Source organism: Sciurus vulgaris (genome assembly GCF_902686455.1).
Source record: "Sciurus vulgaris genome assembly, chromosome: X".
Classification (NCBI taxonomy): domain Eukaryota; kingdom Metazoa; phylum Chordata; class Mammalia; order Rodentia; family Sciuridae; genus Sciurus; species Sciurus vulgaris.
Window position 1 is genome coordinate 16,642,854 of NC_136471.1, and position 21,444 is coordinate 16,664,297.

General features: G+C 35.0%; 1 long non-coding RNA gene across 2 annotated transcripts in view; it reads right to left on the reverse strand.

Moving 5' to 3' along the window:
* LOC306651794 overlaps positions 1-21,444 on the reverse strand; it is a 90,641-nt gene that overhangs the window by 20,537 nt on the left and 48,660 nt on the right. The window contains exon 3 of one of the 2 annotated variants that reach the window (XR_013761209.1): positions 7,618-7,745. The exons of the other annotated variant lie outside the window; for it this stretch is intronic. This is a non-coding gene — a long non-coding RNA (uncharacterized lncRNA). The remainder of the gene's footprint in view (positions 1-7,617; positions 7,746-21,444) is intronic. 2 annotated transcript variants of the gene reach the window in all.

The window sequence follows — 21,444 nt, forward strand, 5'->3', positions numbered from 1 at the left end:
ACATCAAAGCAAAAAAGTAAACATTATTAGATCTAAAAGGAGAGATAGATTCCAATACAGTGATAGCTGGGGATTTCAACTTCACTTCCATCAATGGACAGGTCATTCAGACAAAAACTAAGCAAAGGCATAATTCCCATGACTATGTATAATCATAATATACTAGTAAAAACAACAAAGAAACATAAAAGTTAAACTATACAATAGAGAATATGGGTCTAACAGACGTTTAGAACATTTTATCCAACAGCTATAGACTACATATTTTTCTCATCAGGACAGGGAACACTCTCCAGGACAGAAGAAAAACAACTCTCCAAAAATTGAAATCATAGCATGCATCTTACTGACTACAACGAAATAAAACTAGAAATCAACAGTAAGAGTGGCTTTAAAAATTGTACAAATTCATGGAAATTGAACAACATGCTCTGAAACAACCAATGTATCAATGAAGAAAATTTAAAAAATTAAAAATTTCTTTTCAGCCAGGCACAATAGCACACACCTGTAATCACAGTGGCTTAGGAGGCTAAGGCAGGAGAATTGTGAGTTCAAAACCAGCCTTAGCAACTTAGCGAGGCCCTAAGCACCTCAGTGAGACCCTGTCCCTAAATAAAATATGTTTTAAAAAAGGGCCCAGGATGCAGCTCAGTGGTCAAGCACCTCTGGATTCAATCCCCCATATCAAGAAGAAAAAAAAAAATCCTTCTGAAACTATTCTAACATATTAAAATGGGAGGAATACTTACAAACTCATTCTTAAGGTCAAAATCACCCTGACATCAAAACCAAATAAGGATGCAATAAAAAAGAAAACTACAGAGCAATATCTCTGGTGAATATAGGTGCAAAAATTCTCAACAAAATACTTTCAAATTGTATACAACAGCACATAAAAATGCATATTGCTGACTCTAATAAATTAAATTAGCAAAATGAAAGATAAAAACTATATGATCAGCTCAATAGACACAAAAAGTATTCAATAAAACTCAACATCCTTTCATGATAAAAAACCCTCAAAAAGATAGGTATAAAAGGAATGTAAGTCCACAAAATGAAAATTATATAATGCAGACCCACAGGATTGTGAATGTAGTGCAGGGAGAGTATCTGCTTAGCATACATGAGGCCCTGCAATACAAAGAAAAGAAGAAAACAAAACTGACAAACCCCACAGCTTACCTCATACTGAATGAGTGAAAGTTGAAACTATCTCTAGTAAGGTGAGAAATAAGGCAAGTGTACCCACTTTCACCACTTTTATTCAATGTAATATTAGAAGTCTTAACCAGAGCAATAAGACAGGAAAAAGAAATAAAGGGCATCCAAATAGGAAAGGAAGAAGTCAAATTATCTGTTTGCAGAAAACATGATTTTATGTATAATAAAACCTAAAGATACCACCATAAAACTGTCAGAACTGATAAATTCAGTAAAGTTAAAGGAGATAAAATCTGCATACTAAAATTGGTAGTTTTTTTTATTTTTACAGAATGCATTTTGATTCATTGTACACAAATGGGGTACAAATTTTCATTTGTATGGCTGTACATGCTATAGATTAACACCACTTGTGTACTCATACATGAACATAGGGTAAATATATTTGTCTCATCCCACTAGCTTTCCTTCCCCCACCCCCTCCGCTCCCCTCACTTCTCTCTACCCAATCCAATGTTCCTCCATTCTTTCCTTATCCCCTCCCCACTCCGTTATGTATCAGCAGCCACTTAACAGAGAAAACATTCGCCCTTTGGTTTTTTGAGATTGACTTATTTCACTTAGTATGATATTCTCCAACTCCATCCATTTGCCTGCAAATGCCATAATTTTATTTTTCTTTATGGCTGAATAATATTCCATTGTGTATATATACCAGAGTTTCTTTATCCATTCATGTACTGAAGGGCATCTAGGTTAGTTCCACAATCTAGCTATGGTGAATTGAGCTGCTTATGAACATTGATGTGGTTACGTTACCGTAGTATGGTGATTTTAAGTCCTTTACAATGAAAACTACAGAACACTAAAGAAATAAATTTAAAAAACCTTAGAAGACGGACAGATCTCCCATTTTCTTGGATAGGCAGAATTAATATTGTCAAATTGGCCATACTATCAAAACTGCTATACAGATTCAAAGCAATTCCAATTAAAATTCCAAGACATACCTCATAGAAATAGAGAAAGCAATCATGAAATTCATTTGGAAGAATAAGAGATCCAGAATAGACAAAGCAATCCTTAGCAGGAAGGGTGATGCAGGAGGTATCACAATACCAGATCTTAAACTATACTACAGAGTAATAGTAACAAAAATGGCATGGTATGGGCACCAAAATAGACAGGTAGACTAATGGTACAGAATAAAAGACACAGAGACAAACCCACATCAATACAGTTATCTCATGCTAGACAAAGGTGCCAAAAACATACAATGGAGAAAACATAGGCTCTCCAAACAAATGGTGCTGGGAAAACTGGAAATCCATATACAGCAAAATGAAATTAAACTCCTATCTCTCACCCTGCAAAAACTCAACTCGAAATGGATCATGGACCTAAGAATTAGACCAGAGACCCTGCACCAAATAGAAGAAAAAGGAGGCCCAAATCTTCATCATGTTAGCTTAGGACCAGACTTCCTTAACAAGATTCCCAAAGCACAAGAAATGAAAGCAAGAATCAATAAATGGGATAGATTCAAATTAAAAAGCTTTTTTTCAGAAAAGAAAACAATCAGTAATGTGAAAAGAGAGCCTACAGAGTGGGAGAAAATCTTTACCATATGCACTTCAGATAGTAATCTCCAGAATTCATAAAAAACTCAAAAAATTTTACACCAAGAACACAAATAACCCAATTAAAAAATGGGCTAAGGAAATGAGAAGACACTTCACAGAAGATCTACAAGCAATCAACAGATATATGAAAAAATGTGCAACATCTCTAGTAATAACAGAAACACAAATCAAAACCACCCTAAGATTTCATCTTACTCCAATTAGAATGGCTATTATCAAGAACACAAGCAATAATAAGTGTTGGCATGAATGTGGGGAAAAAGGCATACTCATACATTGCTGGTGGAGTTGCAAATTGGTGCAGCCACTCCGGAAAGTAGTATGGAGATTCCTGAGAAAACAAGGAATGGAACCATCATTTGACCCAGTTATTCCACTCCTCGGAATATACATACTCAAAGGACTTAAGATCAGCATACTACAGTGATGCAGCCACAACAATGGTAGTTTTTTAATATAGCAATAACAAAACCGCTAGGAAAGAAAGCCATCCCATTCACAATAACTACAAAAAAGTACCTAGGAATAAATTTAACCAAGAAAGTGAATGATCAGTAAAATAAAAACTACAAAACAGGGACTGGGGTTATAGCTCAGTGGTAGAGCACTGGCCTAGTATATGTAAGAAAATGGGTTTGATACTCAGCACCACATAAAAATAAATAAAATGAAGTTATTGTGTCCATCTACAACTAAAAACAATATTTTTAAAAACTACAAAACTATAAAATAAATTGGAAAGGACACAAAAATGGATAGATATATGCATTCATGGATTGGAAGAATTAATGTTGTTTAGTTATCCACACTAATCAAAGCAATCTATACATTCAATGTAATCTCTGTCAAAATACCCATGGCATTCTTTACAGAAATAGAAGAAAACACTAAAATTCATATGGAAGCACAAAAGACCCTGAATAGTGAAAGCAATGCTGAGGGTAAAAAAAAAGCTAGAGGCATTACAGTACCTGATTTCAACACACACTACAAAATATAGCAACTGAAACAGCATGGTACTGCCACAAAAAAAAAAAAAAAAAAAAAACATATAGACCAATGGCATGAATAGAGAATCTGAAAATAAATCTACATATTTACAGCCAACTGGTTTTTAACAGACAGCAAGAATATATATTGGAGAATAAATAAATGGTGCTAGAAATTGTGGATATTCACATACAGAACAAAAAATACTTGACCCCATCTCTCACTCCACAGAAAGATCAACTCAAAATGAATCAAAACCTTAAATGTAAGACATGAAAGTATGAAAAGAAAATAAAAGGGGAGCACTTCAGGACATTGTTCTGGGAAAAGAATATTTTGTATATGACACTGAAAGTGCAGGCCAAGAACAAGAAAGCAAAAATAGAAATATGGGATTACATCAGACTAAAATGCTTTGGCATTGCAAAAGTGAAAAAAAAAAAAGCAAACAAACAAAAATGAACAGAACAAAGAGTTAGCATATAAAATGGGAGATTGGCAGACCAGAGACTCTGCAGATTATAGAAAAAAAAGTAGGTCCCGATCTTCAACATGTCGGCCTAGAACCAGACTTCCTCAACAGGACTCCCATAGCACAAGAAATAAAAGCAAGAATCAATAACTGGGATAGATTCAAACTAAAAAGCTTTCTCTCAGCAAAGGAAACTATCAGTAATGTGAAGAAAGAGCCTACAGAGTGGGAGAATATCTTTGCCAATCATACTTCAGATAGAGCACTAATCTCCAGAATCTATAAAGAACTCAAAAAACTCTACACCAAGAATACAAATAATCCAATCGACAAATGGGCTAAGGAAATGAACAGACACTTCACAGAAGAAGATGTACAAGCAATCAATAAACATATGAAAAAATGTTCAACATCTCTAGTAATAAGAGAAATGCAAATCAAAACCACCCTAAGATTCCATCTCACCCCAATTAGAATGGCGATTATCAAAAATACAAGCAACAGGTGTTGGCGAGGATGTGGGGAGAAAGGTACACTCATACATTGCTGGTGGGGCTGCAAATTAGTGCAGCCACTCTGGAAAGCAGTGTGGAGATTCCTTAGAAAACTTGGAATGGACCCTCCATTTGACCCAGCTATCCCACTCCTTGGCCTATACCCAAAGGATCTAAAATCAGCATACTACAGAGATACAGCCACATCAATGTTCATAGCTGCTCAATTCACAATAGCCAGACTATGGAACCAACCTAGATGCCCTTCAATTGATGAGTGGATAAAGAAACTGTGGTATATATACACAATGGAATATTACTCAGCCATAAAGAATGACAAAATTATGGCATTTGCAGGCAAATGGATGAAATTGGAGAATATCATGCTAAGTGAGATAAGCCAATCTCAAAAAGCCAAGGGACGAATGATATCGCTAATAAGTGGAGGATGACACATAAAGGGGGGAGGGAAGGGTTAATGTTAGGGTTAGAGTTAGGGTTAGGGAGGGGGGCAAGTATGGAGGAAGAAAGTACTGTATAGAGGGTAAAGAGGGGTGCGAGGGGTGGGGGGAAGGGAAAAATAACAGAATGAATCAAACAACATTACTGTTTGTGGATTTATGATTACACAAATGGTATGCCTTTGCGCCATGTACAAACAGAGAGGCAACATTTGTTTACAATAAAATAAAAAAAAAAGAAGAAAAAATAAATAAAATGGGAGATTGGGAGAAAATATTTGCAAACAATTCATCTAACAAGTGATTAATTTACATAATATGTAAGAAATTCAAACAGAAACAAATAATTCAATTAAAAAACTGGCGAATGACCTGAATGAACATTTCTCAAAAAAGGATATAGAAAATGTACATGAAAAAATGCTAATAATCACTAATCATCAGGAAGATGCAAATCAAAATAAAATGAGATATTATTTCTTCCCAGAAATAATGGCTTTTATCAAAAAGACAAAGCATAACAAATGCTTGTCAAGATGTAGAGAAAGGGGAATTTTCATACGTTGTTAGGGGGAAAGTAAGTTAGTACAGTCATTATGGAAAACAGTATGGTAGTTCTTCAGAAAACTAGAAATTGAACCACCATATAATCCAGCTATCCCACCCCTGGGTATATCCAAATAGATAGAAGGCAAGGCACTGCGTTCTATCCCCAGCAAGGAGGAGGAGGAGGAAGAGGAGAGAAAAAAGATGAGGGACATAGATGAATAAAGAAATTGTGGCTGGACACAATGGCCCACTCCTGTAATCCCAGTGGCTCAAGAGGCTGAGGCAGGAGGATGGCAAGTTCAAAGCCAGGCTCAGCAACTTAGCAAGACCCGAAGCAACTCAGTGAGACCCTGTCTCTAAATAAAATACAAAATAGGGCTGGGGATGTGGCTTAGTGGTTGAGTGCCCCTGAGTTCAATTCCTGGTACATTCCCCCCCCCCCAAAAAAAAAAGAAAAGAAAGAAATTGTGTAATATATACACGGTGGTACATTATTCAGCAATTAGAATGAAATTCTGCCATTTGCAGAAACGTGGATGGAACTGGAAGACATTAAGTGAAATAAATCAGGCACAGAAAGACAAATACTACACATTCTCAGTTACATGTGAAAGTTAAAAATTTGATCTCAAAGAAGTCAAGAATCAAAAAGTGGCCACCAGTGCCTGAGAAGGGTTTGGGGGTGGGAGGGAAGAAGGGAGAGAAGATGACTATCTAGTAAAGGGGTGTAGTTGGATAGGAGGAATAAAGTTCCTAATGTTCTCCAGCACAGTAGGATAATTGGTGGACAACAATTAAATACTTCACAATAGCCAGTGGAGAAGATTTTGAATGCTCCCAACACTGAGAAATGATAAATATAAGAGGTGATAGACATGTCAATTATCCCAAACTAACCATTACACATTGACTACATATAATGAAATGTCACACTGTACCACAAAATATGTACAATTACTATGTGTCGATTAAAAATAAAAATATATAAAAATACAAGATTATTTTTTAAGAAAAAATATTTCATCTTAGGAGACTTCTGAGGAATTTGGTAAATTGGGACCTCAACTGCTACCCAAACCAAAGACTTCTCTAGAAAATTGACCATGAATGCCAGACATGGTGATGCATGCATTTAATCCCAGGGGCTCAGGAGGTTGAGGCAGGAGGATCACAAGTACAAAGCCAGCCTCAGCAACTTAGGAGGCCCTGAGCAACTCAGTGAGACCCTGTCTCTAAATAAAATACAAAATAGGGCTGGGGTGTCGCTTAGTGGTTAAGCACCCCTAGGCTCAATCCCCAGTACCAAAAGAAAAAAAGAAAAGAAATGAAAATTGACCATAAGCTGAAAGAAAAGGAAGAATATGAGAAGGAGGATTAATAAGAATAGGAATAGAAGAGAAAGAGGAGGCTATTCTCATGTAAAAGGCAATGGGAGTATGAGAAGAATCATTATCTCAGAAGACCAAACTCCGTATCACATCTTTCCTTATTTTCATTTTTATTTTTATAGCATCCTTCCACCAAAATTGCTTTATTACTGAAAATGAGGAAAATATGAAGAAAATACTACATATACACAGTCATTTCTTTTTGATCAGCTTCTCTGCTTGGTCCCTTCAGTTACTAACCTAACATCTTACTTCCCCTCTGAGTATTCTCTCATAACTCCAATTATTGTGTTCTCAGTTAGTCCATCTTTCGGTTCCATGTAGAAACTACTCCTTCCACAGTCACAGACTGCTACCTCTGGTTTGCTTCTGTTGAAGATTTCTGAAAAATCAAGACCTTTCACTCTGAGTCCATTAGAATAGAAGTTACATGCAAACAGAAGCTTCACCTACCTTAGTCACTGTATCTCAGAGCTTCTCATGGTGCTCAGCATCATAAGAGGGACTAAAAAGAATCCTTGTGAAATGTATGGTCCTTCACTGGCAGACATTCTTTCCACAGTCCTGTCTTCTATTATGACCTATATGACAAAGTTGTTGGTTGCATATGACTTTACTTTCCTATATACATGTATGAAAACAGCAAATGAATCTCCACTTAATGTACAGCCAGAAGACTGGGATCCTAATTAGAATAAGATATACTACATGTTTGTATAAATACATCAAAATGTAATCTACTGTCATGTATAACTAAAAAGAACAAATAAAAATTTTATGTAAAAAAGAAAGTTGTTTCCCCCACCACCTGTCAATCTGTGTTAACCCGCCTCTCACCTTACAGGAATTTCCGGCTTACATTGCTTCCTGCTTCCAGCATTACGTCCTAATATGTCATTGATCCGTCAGTCAGTCTGTAAGAATTCTCCTCCGCGATTGGTTCCTCTCAGCCCACGAAATTCCTATGTCTGAGACGAACCTTGTGCCATCTTTCTTCTTGCCTTTTCCCCTTCCCCCGTGCAGACGTGAATTCGTCTGCGCAAATAAAGGGTTCCTTGTATGGGAAAAAAAAAAAAAAGAAAGTTGTTGGTTTGTAATATATAACCCTTTCCCTTTTCTGTTGTCCTTTTCCCAGTTTTTCATGAGACTGTATCTTCTATCTCAGCTGATTACTATTTCTTCTTACTCTTGGGTTTGTTCAGACCTTCTGAACCCACAGACAGAAGCTTCCATTAGGTTTCTTTGACCTCTCTCATGTAGTACCCACTTCCACATATTCTGCCTACTGGCCACCCCAATATTCTCTGTACAGACATAGCATCTTCATGACATCACAGGTTTCTCTTCAGCCCTTTGTCATAAACATTAATATATGTAAAACGCATTTTCTTTTTTTCTTTTCACTGTGTATAGGGGAAGGTGGGAGAGGGAAAGAAGAAGGGAAGTTAGTCATAGAGAAGAATCAAGATCATCTGTGGTGACAAAATACCCTAATTTTAAAATATTTACATTTCTCACCCTGAAGCTACTTATATTTTTTGTCATGATTTGCTTACCTAAACCACTTAACATTGGTAAGAGGCATAGATTCCAAAATATAATCTCTTCTAGAATTCCGCTTGATTCCATAGTTCTTGATAAAAATATAGAATTACATATGCAAATATATATACTATATGTAAAATTATATGATCAAACCTTGATCTTTCGTTGATTAATAGCCTAAAAACAGAAAAAGCTATTCTGCACAGACAAAAATTTCTTCGATTTCCCTACTTAACACCATGAAATCATGAGACCTCTTTTAACATTTTTATCATTTTTATGTACTACTATTCTATCTTATTTCAAAAAGGGACTATAGCAAATAATTTTAGCTTACTACAATTCATCAGAAATAGCATCTTTTTGCAACTAGCTTTCTGTAACCTAAAATATGTCCCCTTTGTCCTGATATATTTCATATTTCATTGTAACATCATACCATACTTTAAAAGGTACACAAAGATATGAGTACATAATAAGAGCCACTGAAGCTTTGTAAATTTAAAAAACATACATCCAAAAATGCTAACCAGAATGATACTAAGCAAACCATGGTGATCCATGCTAGCAAATACTATGTAACCATTAAGAAGAATGCAGAGCATCTATGTCTATGATATGTCTATGAAACTGTATTAAGTGAAAAAACAAAAATGAAAAATACATATAGCAGAATTCCATTTTCCTTCTAGAAAGTGGTGTATATATCTGGTAGATGCAAATATTTTTCTGGAAAGATAATTAAGAAAAAACAATGGTTATATTTTCATAAGTAGAGAATAGGAATTGGAAATTAAAGGAAGGGAGAAATTTACTTACACATTTACTATATGGTTTGAAGTCTTCACCACATACAAATATACAATTATCATCAATAATATTACTTAAAAGATACCTTGATTCAATACAAACCAAGAGCTCTGTCCTCTGGAAATAGACTTATTATCAGAGTATGTTGTTTGGCTATAGAAACTTGTTTGATTTAAACCATTATTTTTTATCACTCTGAGATTTTGTATGTTTTCTATGTTAAGTATTTTGGAGTATTGCAGATACAGTTCATAAATTTTTTTAATATTGCAGTTTTCAGTACTAAATAAAACAAGAGGAAAGACAATTATGAATCAAGCTCTTTCTGCCAGTGTATGATCAAACTCAACTCTTTGAGGGTAGGGAGTATAGTTCAACAGTAGAGCACTTGACTAGCATGTAGAAAGTCCTGGGTTTGATCTGTGGAACTGGGGAAAAAAGAAAAGAACCTCAACTAGTCAATGCCTTTCTTATTTTTTACTATTTTTATTAACACATCAATTATACAAATTAATCATGTCTTTGTGACATTTCTGTGCATGAATATATCATGCATCAATCCTATCCAACCTCCCTTCTATCCTCTCTCACACTCATCTCTTCCCCCTCCCCCAGTCTCTAATGGCCCCTCTCCTACTTTCAGGTCATCTTTTAAAATATCTACATGCGAGATAAAATGTGTGACACTTGTCTTTCTGTATCTGACTTATTTCACTCAACATGTCCTGTAATTCCATCCATTTTCTTGCAAATGATAGGATTTCCTTCCTCTTTATGACTTAATAATATCCCCTTGTATATTATACCTTATTTTCTTTCTGTTAACAAACACCTAGACTGATTTAATATCTTAGCTATTGTGAATAATGCCACAATAAACATGGGCATGCAGGCATCTCTTTGAAATGCTGACTTCATTTTCTTCAGGTATATACCCAGGAGTGGGATAGCTAGATAATAGAGTAATTCAATTTCTTGGTTTTTTTTTTTTTTTTTTTTTTTTTTTGAGAAAACCCCATATTGTTTTTAACAGTGACTGAACTAATACACATTCCCACTAACAGGGTATAAGTTCCTTTTTTCCATATCCTCACAAGCATTTGCTCTTTTTTTTAATAATAGCCATTCTAACTGGGATGAAGTTGAATCTCAGTGTGGTTGATTTTGATTTGAAATTCCTTGATGACTGATGATGTTCAGCATTTTTTTCTTACATTTATTGGCCATTTGTACTTAAACTTTGAGAAGTGTTTATTCAGGACATTTGCCCTTTTTTTTTTTTTTGGACTGGACTACTTTTTTGTTGTTACATTTTTTGAGTTATTTAAATATCATGGATAGTAATCTTTTGTCACATGAATATCTGGCAAAGATTTTCTCCCATTCTGTAGGCTGTCTTTTCACTCTGTCAATTGTTTCCTTAGCTGTACAGAAGCTTTTTAATTTGACATATCCCATTTGTCAATTCTTCATTTTATTTCCTGAGCTATTCAAGTCCTTTCCAGGAAATCACTGCTCATGCCAATATCTTGAAGTGTTTCTCTTGTTTTCTCCTAGCACTTTCAAAGTTTCAGGTCTTATATTAAGGTCTTGGATCCATATTGAGTTGATTTTTTGTACAGGCTGAGTAATAAGAGTCTAGTTTCAATCTTCTAAATGTGGATATCCAATTTTCCCAGAACCATTTGTTGAAGAGGCTATGCTTTCTCCAATGTGTATTTTTTGGGATCTTTATTGAGAATCAGTTGGCTAAAGATGCATGCATTTATTTTGGGTCCTCCATTCTGTTCCATTGGTACATGTGTCTATTTTTATGCCAACATCATGCTGTTTTGTTACTATGGCTCTGTAATATGTTTTTGAAATCAAGTATAGTATTGTAAAGCCACCAGCATGTTTTTTTTTAGGATTATTTTGGCAATTTAAGGTCTTTTGTTGTTCCCTATGAATTTTAGGGTTGTTTTTTCCAGGTCTATGAAGAGCTTCAATAGCTTTCTTTTAAAGTGTCCCCAGTAGATAAAGATCTTAAATGCTGGGGCTGGGGATATAGCTCAGTTGGTAGAGTACCTGCCTTGCAAGCACAAGGCCCTGGTTTCAATCCACAGCACTGCAAAAAAAAAAAAAAAAAAAAAAAAAAAAAAAAAAAAAAAAAAAAAAGAATCATGTGATCTTAAATGCTAATCCTTGGTAAACATTTAAATGATTTATACAATGTTACACATCTTAAACAAATGACAGGCTTTTAACAAAAGAAAAACACTGACTAAGATTGGCTTATTATTTGACATTACTTATTATTTAAAATATCTTTTCTGAAAGTTGGAGATAAAAAAGTCAACATACATTGCTTTTTTAAAAAGAAAACCACAACACTTCTTAATTAAAATGGACTTTAATTCAACAATGAATTTTGGTTAAAACCTGACAACCACATGATTATAGTTATCATTACCAGTGATAAGACAGATAGACATCATGTGTCCCCTGATGTGAGGTATCACTTCTGTGATATTCCTCCCAAGAAAGTATGGCCTCAATCTGGTCATGAAGAAACATTAGGCATACCCAAGTTGACAGTCATACTACAGAACATAAACTCTGTACCCTGCAAAATTAGCAAGGATATAAAAAATTAATGAAATTGTCCCAATTGGAGGAGACCAAAACCTAAATGCAACACATAATCCTAGATAAGGCTGTAAACCAGAAAGGAAAAAGTGACATTGTTGATCAACTAGTGATATTTGAATGGACACATGTGGCTAGGGTGGTAATGTACCAAGACTGATTCCTGATTAGGAGGATTATATACTAGTTATTGATAAGAGTGACCGTGTTTGGGGGGAAAAACTCTGAAGTGTTTGGCGGTGACTGGACAACATCTAGTTCTCAAAAAATTCAGAGAAAGACTAATGATAATGGACACACACAGAAGAGTGAACCATGGAGAGAATGAGGTAAAATGTTAATAACTAACTAAAAAAAAATGTTAATAACTGGGGCATCTGGTTACAGGGACTACAGGAGTTGTTTATACTGTCCTAGCCATTCTTTTGTGAGTCTAAAACTGTTTCAAAATGAACTATTTTTAAAAACTTAAATTCAGAATTTACAAAACTGATAAATTATCACTTCATGATATGATTTATCTTAACCTTTCACAAAAATATTGTTCCCATAGTAAAATTTGAGTTGGTTTATCAAAATTTGAATTACATGCATCTCTTCCCCAGCCTAGCTACTTAAGTAAGTTAGTTCATATCAAACCTTTAAAAGGAGATACTTGGGCTGCGCATATAGCTCAGTTGGTAGAGTGCCTACCTTGAACATATAAGGCTGTGGGTTCTATCCTCAGCACCACAAAAAAAAAAAAAAAAGTAAAAGAAGATACTTTCAGTATGCCCTATGAAGTTTGTATTTTAAATACAGAGCACCTAGACAATCTGTAGTTGTTAAATCAAGTCATTTTTACACCAAACATTGCCATCTGCTGGAAATAATAAGTCATAACACATATTACTCATCCCTAAGAAAGCAAAATTATTTAAAAATCCTAAAGCACATTTGAAAACAAAATGACAAATGCAAGAAAGACAACTGAGTGGTGGAACCTATTTTTAATGTGTTCAAAATTAATGAATTATTCCTGGTCTTTACATCTCAGAGTTTCAAAATCTTTTATAAGAGCAATTTTCATAAAATTATACGAGGTAAAGAGGTCTCTAATGTCGGAAATAATGAAGGCATAGCAGTAAAGGCAGAAACAAAGAAAAGACTTCTTGATTCATGGCACAGTACCCCATGATGGGTCTCTTTCAATAAACATGCCTTCAGGGACTCACAGAATCAAACTGGTAGTCAACTCAATCTTCTAGTCCAGTTTTTCTCAAGAGGGAGAGCAGCACCCCCTAGGGGGCATAATAAGAATGTGCAGCCATGCTACTGGTATTTAGGGGCAGAGTAGATGTCTTGTGGTGCCCAGGAAGACCCACACAATGGAGAATAGAGAAGACCTGTACAATGTCCCACACCTCTTTCAAATACTCCACCCAAGATTTATGCATGTGAAAATTGCTTATGATGACCACCCCTAGGCTCCAACTTCATTTTATAAAGCATTTTTGCATGGTTTCAATGTACATTGATATTTTTCCCCCAGGAAGTAACTATCATGTAAATTGAGAGAAAATGGTGCTACATTTGTCTTGGAACTTCATCAACATTGATTAATATTTCAGGAAAGTATGGTATTATTCAGAAAGATGCAGTATTTTATCCACCATTGTGCAATATGCTTATCTGTCTGTTGTTGTATTTACAATGATTATAACATAGATGTAAGCACAAAAGAAATACATGCTTAAGTGCACATTATTCTGTTAAAAGTTTTACTTCTTGTTTGTATTTTAGTTAGGGTTTTATATTGATACTTAGTGAAACTATGTGTATATAAGGTTTCATAATCTATTAACTATTAGTACCATTGTAGAATTGCAAAAGGACAGTCATAAAATATTTTCTATTAAAAGGGACATCAATAATGGTAGACTTGAGAACTACGGATTTATTATAGGGAAACTGAAGTCCAGAAGGTAAATGAATGTGCTCATGGTCACAGTATGAGTTTGAGGCAAGTCAGCTGCCAAATTTTCTGATTCCTAATTCAGTTATTGGTCCATGCTGTCTGAGAATTAGAAATGCATTTTTTCCAGTAAAAGCAATGCTATGGGGCTGGGAGTGTACCTCAGTGGTAAAGAACTTGCCTAACATGCACAAAGCCCTGGGTTTAATCCTTAACACCACAAAAAAAAAAAAAAGCCCCACAATGTTACAAATATAGGTAGAGTCCCAGGCCAACTCACAAATACAGCTTATATAACTTAAATGTGTAAACAAAATTAATGTCATTAGCCAGGTGCAATGGCACATGCCTGTAATCCCAGTGACTTGGGAGGTTAAGACAGGAGGATTGTGAGTTCAAAGCTAGCCTCAGCAACTTAGCAAGGACCTAAGCAACTCAGTGAGACCCCATCTCTAAATAAAATATTTAAAAAGAGCTGCAGATGTGGCTCAGTGTTTAAGTGCCCCTGGTTTCAATCCCTGGTACCAAAAAATTAATAATAATAACATCATTAAAATGAAATCCAAAGTCTTTGGTTGGAGGTATAAAAACAGTAAGTTTTTCAAATAAAAGTATTATGAATAAAAACTTCATAAATTGGCATTCAATAATTCATAATAAATAATATTCATAATTCATACTAGCTACTCAGTAAATTCATAATAGACAATTCATAACAGACACTTGGATAAATATTCATCATAAAAATGGATAAGCAAAAAGCCCACTCAAATGTAAATCTCCTTGACTCATCCCTCCTTCTAAACAAATGTATTATAAATTCCATATTTTACACCCATGTGAAAAAATGCATCATTTTCTGAAAACATTAACATGCATTCTCAATATGCTTAATTAAAAGGGAAAATAAAGCTTTTAAAACCAAAAAAGTATTATACTACCTCTGAAATCCTCTGTGGTCACTATCTACCTGATCAGGGGTCAGACCAGTCTCAGTCAATGATCACAGACTGAGTTCAAACAGCAATTTGCAGGTGGCTGCACTAAGGTGGTAGGGGAGGCAAGCACCAAGAATGGAAGCTGTGATCAGGGTGGCTGAGGACCTAAAGTTGCTAAATGGCACCAATATCTGCAAGTGATTCAATGTATGCACAGAATTTGGCTTCCAGTCCATGACCTCACATCATCCTTGTGTCAGGATTCTCCCACCTCACCTCATGAATGTCCTTGTGCACCAAGATGCATATGGAGGGCTTCCATAGTCTAAAGGAGAATGAAACAGTGTATTTGCCCAGTCAAAGACCTAGAAATCAATTCATGTGCAGGATCTGGCACTGCATATATGGAGGTCTAGATCTGTGCCAATATGGCAGCCACTACCCACACATGGCTATTCAGCATATGAAATCTGGGTAGTTCTGTGAGATGAACTCTAAGTGTAAAATAAACACCAAGTTTTCTTGTATGGGAAAAATATATTTCTGTAGCAAAAAGAGCAGTATATACACACTGTACTTCTAGTTAATAAATTTATTTCTCACAGGGATATGGGTTAGCAGTTCTGAAACTACGTGTATACTAGGGTTGAACAAATAAGTCAATATATCATATTTGATGATCCAGTTTTCTCACTTTCAGAGAAAGATGTTACAACTAAGCAAGGGGATAGGGCCAGAATGAATGCTAAGTGCTATAGTCAAGAAATATGTTTATTTACTTATACACTTACATATTTTGGGTTTTTTATTAGCAATTAGCAAGGAATCTGTGTGGTAATATTTTACCTCTGTGAGACTAACCAGTTTCCCCAACACTCTTTCACCTACATTTTAAACATCCATTGATCATATTTACCTGAATCAATTATTTAATTAGAGATTGACAAACTAGTGCCTTTCAAATTCTATCACCATCACTGAAACAATTCAGTAAATGATGTTTAGTTACCTATATCATTGATGAAATCCTTCATAACACATAATGGAGTGAATACATTTTTACAGTCATGGTTACCAATGTATGGAGCTTTGCTTCTCATTTGTCCACTGAAAGTGTGAGCTGTTATGGGTTCAGTAGGATTTTGTGAGCTACTCTAAGATACAACAACCATTTGTACCCAGGACAACCAAGGTAGGATCCATAGTGGAATACAGATACTACTCCAAAAGAGTACTCCATCATTAAATACATTTGTAAAATGGCAAGTTAGACCCAGTTTCTTTATTAGGACACTTAAACATTTTGTTAATGTAGTTTGTGAAGCTGAAAAAGAGGGCAGTAGAAAGTAGCATTTTCCAAATTTATTTGACTATTGTGCTAGGAAATACACTTTGGAAAATATCAATGTGCTCCAGTATCACTTGGTCCAAGAAGCATTTTTAACCCAAGAGAAGAAAATTTTAAAAGAGCATCACCAGAGACATATATTGTCACTCTACTTTGCATCACCCCCTCCAAATATAACAGCAACTTACTGGTGTTTGGATAAAGAATATTGTGTCTTGGTATATTCTCACTGCATAATCAACTGCATGCATGCACAAGATAGTGTTATATAAGACATTTTTAAATCAAGTACTCCTAGGTCTAGAAGAACCTGTATCTGTAAGAAGGAATAAGAAACATCTTAGGCACACACTTGGCTAGGCACTGAGCTAAGCATCTTATGTTAGCTCATTTAATTCTGACAGCAACCACATGAGATGGATATTTTATCCCCATTTTGCTGATTGAGAAATAGAGGCTCAAAGTAATTTGCTCAAGTTCATGTAGCAAGTATAGGGTACAACTAGAATTCAAACTCAGGTATTACTGGCTCTTGTCAGTATAAATCCTCTGGAAGTTAAGTGCCTAAGTAAATCTCAATTGGAAAAGAAAATTCTGCTTCCAGGATTAGCCATGATTGTTGAGGAACAAGGCATTGAGACCTGACCCCAAACAGAATGATTTCCCCAACCCCTGTCCCACTTCAGCTCTTGTGTCAATTGCTTCTTGATGATAAGACAGATCACACACAGACAGAACGATACACCATGTAGGCTTCAGGTATCAAGTTGAACCTCAGTTTAGAGGAGTTTTCCCTTGACTTTTACTGTAAACGTAGGTATTCTTACATTTTCATTTTAATAGTTGATAACTGATGAAAATGAGTAAGGGAGTCAGTTGTTTGATTAACCTCTGAAAATAGCTGAGACAGTAATATTCTTAATCATTGAGGAAAGAAGTTTATAAAATTTCTTCAGGGTATATTTCATTCCACATTACACTTTTAAATTTCATCCAAACATTAGAAGACTAGATTATATTTATTGGACTACTAAATTGCCTGTATTTACTGATTATAGTTTAGGTAAACTGCAGAATGTAGGATCAAATAATCCTGACTTCCAGTTACATGACTCAAGGTATATATTTACATATTTCTAATGTAAGCAGTTCTCATTTTCTTTACAGTAACTCTGTGAGCAGAAAATAAAACAGATACAATATAGAAATCCAGAATAGCATAGTAAGAAAACTATGAGTCTGAAGGTCAGTCAGACCTGGATTTGAATGCCACTTCCACCACTTGCTAGCCATGATCCTGAGAAAGTTACTTCAGCTCTTTAGGTTTCACTATCATTTATAAAATGGAGATAACTTCTATAGGTAATACACTGGGACAAAAGCATGACCCCTGTCTAGAACTGCTTTCAGAATGAGATTAAGAAAATCATGTTATAATGGCTATCAGGCCATCCACAGAAACGACACAAACCAAGAATAATTTGTAATTATTTGAAAAGATTTGAGGCCTAGTTCCAAATAAGGTAATGAGGGTTTGGTCTCAGGAAACTATATTTGAAGCTATAAAAATAAACCTTATGGGGCTGGGGTTGTAGCTCAGTGGTACAGCACTTGCCTAGTGTGAGTGAGGCACTGGGTTCCATCCTCAGCACCACATATAAATAAATAAATAGTCTTTTTAATATAACAAAAAAATAAGACTTATATGAAATTAAGTGCAGACAAAGCCAAATTAAAAATAATATGCAGGTACAGGGATGCAGTTGAAGATTAACTTCTAATTCTACAGCATAATAACATAGCCATGGTTGATATCAATTAATTGACTATTTCAAAATAGTAAAGAGGATCTTGAATGTTTCCAATGCAAAGAAATGATAAATGCTTAGGTAGTGAATATGTTAGTTCTTCCTGATCTAATTATTACATATTGTGTACATGTATGGAAATGTCACACTATACACCATTAATATGTACAAGTATTGCATCAATTTGAAATAAAATTAAAATGACACATAGTCTAAAACAAAATAAAAAAGAGATCTACCTAATCATAAAAAGCTTTCCCTACAAAAAAAAGCCTCAGAGTCAATCTTTTGGTGAAGTACCTCTAATCTATCCAGAGCACCAGACTCATAAACACAAATATCTGGTCCATGGGCAAGTATAGCACCAGTGTCGTGAATATCATCCTTTAATATCTTGCTTTCCTATAGATGAAAAAAAATACCTTGCTTTCTTTTGCTCTGGGGTCCTATGCTCACAAAAAAATTTTCTTTTATTCTATTATATTTATACTTGCTTTCTGATATCCCTTCATTATGGACAGATGTGCTATCCAACTAACATGAATGATGTGGTACAGTAGGCATATATATTTCTCCATATAAATAAATTAATATTCTGGTTTATATATTGGACCCTTAGGAACTTGGCAGTTATGACTCTGTCTCTTAGGTATACTCACAGAATTAAAATTCTGAAGCAAGATTTTTAAAAATTGACAAAAATCTAGTATTGCTGAGTACATGAGGCAACATCAGATCCTTATGCCTGGCAACTTTTCTAGAAAGAACTTGGTGGTTATATCAAAACATATGCACTCTTTGGTGTAAATAACAATGTGTCTAGGAATTTAGCCATTGAAGATAATTACATAAGTAAAAAAGTAATAAAATCCATTCAAGCAATCCATTCAATTATAAATTGTTTATAATCATAAAAATTAAGGCAGGTTGTTTTCATCAATAGAGCATCAAATTAACTAATTATAGCCTAATTTATAAGTAAACAAAAATGTACTATGTAAATCATATAAAGAAGAATGTGAGTTTATATTTATTTATATAGAAAGATATCAATAACATACATTAAGTAAAAATAGCACATGTAGTAGGATACTGTTTATACAAAGCTATATACCTCTTAGCACTACATGCATTATTTTCCCAACATATTCTACAGACTAGAATATTCCCATGGGTTCTTCCATGGTCTCTGAAATGCTGCATGTTATAATCTTCTCTGGAAAGATGACAATGATCTAACATAGTGAATACTTTTTTAGCCATTGTTATGATCTTGTTTAACCTAACATTACACAAAGTAACCTTATCATAGGGTTCTTTTTAAAAAAAAAAATATATATATATATACCTTTCAAAATACCAAACAAAAATAAATAACAAAATACGAAGCAACCAGTAAAGAGAAACCCTTCGGAAAACATGGACATCCGAGAGTTAGTGGATTATTTACTAGATGTTTATATTATGTCTCTCTGTATCTACATCTATATCCACCTATCTATATATTTTTATCAAAACACATGCTGTGTTTATAAAAATATCTATTTATGAAAGAAAAATCCCAGGCAAACAAACAATGAAGAATGCCATACATTTAGAGCTCGTTCCATGTCAGGCACTATGCTAAGGGCTTTATATATTCTGAAAATGGAATTCAGTTGGGCTCACGCCTGTAATCCCTGCGACTCTGGAGGCTGAGGCAGGAGAATCATGAGTTCAAAGCAGCCTCAGCAACTTAGTGAGCCCCTAAGCAACTCAGTGAGCACCTATCCCTAAATAAAACATAAAAAAGGACTGGGGATGTGGCTTAGGGGCTACACATCCCTGGGTTCAATCCCCAGTAACAAAAAAAAGTGGGGGAGAGGGTCAATGACATGAGAAGAAACTAAGACTCATGGATCATGTGATTTAGGTCTAAATCACACAGCTAATACATGGCAAAGCCTCAATTTAACTAGCAGGTCACTATTACTCCAACATTTGTACTCTTTTCACAACACTTTGTCTCTTCCACAAGTTATTCCTCCTTTAAGGTCGCACTTGACAGCCGGCCAGTCTGCCAATCCCAGGAGATGCCTTCTGATTTCACACATAACCTCATTCAAACCTCAATAGGAAGTAAGAAAAAGTAAAAAACGTGGCACAGTATCTGAAATGTAGCATATTTAATACAGTATTCCTTTAATGATTGTTGAGTGAACTATTTCAACATAAACAATTTACATGGTTTCTGGACTCTTATCTGTGTTATACAATGCTGTGTGTGTGTGTGTGTGTGTGTGTATGGTACTGGGGATTGAACCCAGAGTCTCTCACATGCTGAGCAAATGCTCTACCACTGAGCTATATACCTAGCCCTACAATTTTAAATTGATGAAAATTTAAGCATTAATATGAAGTATATATTTATATACTTGGTTTAGAAAATATAAGATTATGGTTAGGCGTGGGGGTACATGCCTGTAATCCCAGCAGCCCAGAAGGCTGGGCAGGAGGATGCCAAGTTCAAAGCCAGCCTCAGCAAAAGTGCGGCCCTAAGCAACTCAGTGAGACCCTGTCTCTAAATAAAATACAAAATAGGGCTGGGGATGTGACTCAGTGGTTGAGTGCCCCTGAGTTCAATCCCTAGTACTGAAATATTAAAAAAAAAAAAGAAAAGGAAAATATAAGATTATGGTATGGAATATTTAACTCAAATTTCATAGAGAAAGAGTATGTCACATTTAACTAACATGTCTATTTTCCAGGAATTTCTATGGGGGGTCCATTACAAATTAGTGGTTTTCATCTGAATGTTTATAGATAACTAAAGAGAAAAGGCTGGCATGGTGACACGCACCTGTAATCCCAGTGATTTGGGAGGCTCAGGCAGGAGGATCTCAAGTGTGAGGCAAGCCTCAACAACTAAGAGAGGCCCTAAGAAAATTAGTGAGACCCTGTCTCAAAATTTAAAAAAAAAAAAAAAGGCTCAGTGGTTAAGCACCCCTGGGTTCAATCTCTAATACCAAACAGAGAGAGAAAAAGGAAAAAGAAGGAATGGAGAGAGAAGGGATGGGAAAGAAGGGAATTTTCACATAAAGTGACATTATAAAATTCCCAATTCATGGTTATTCATATCAGGCTGAAAAAAATAGGCTTTCCATTACTTTGCATTTAAAAGTCTTTAGAATTTAAAATACTTTTGTTTCTAAGTGGCCCCAATACTCAAATGAGACTCAATATACTATAAAAATCTCAATGTTTAAAATT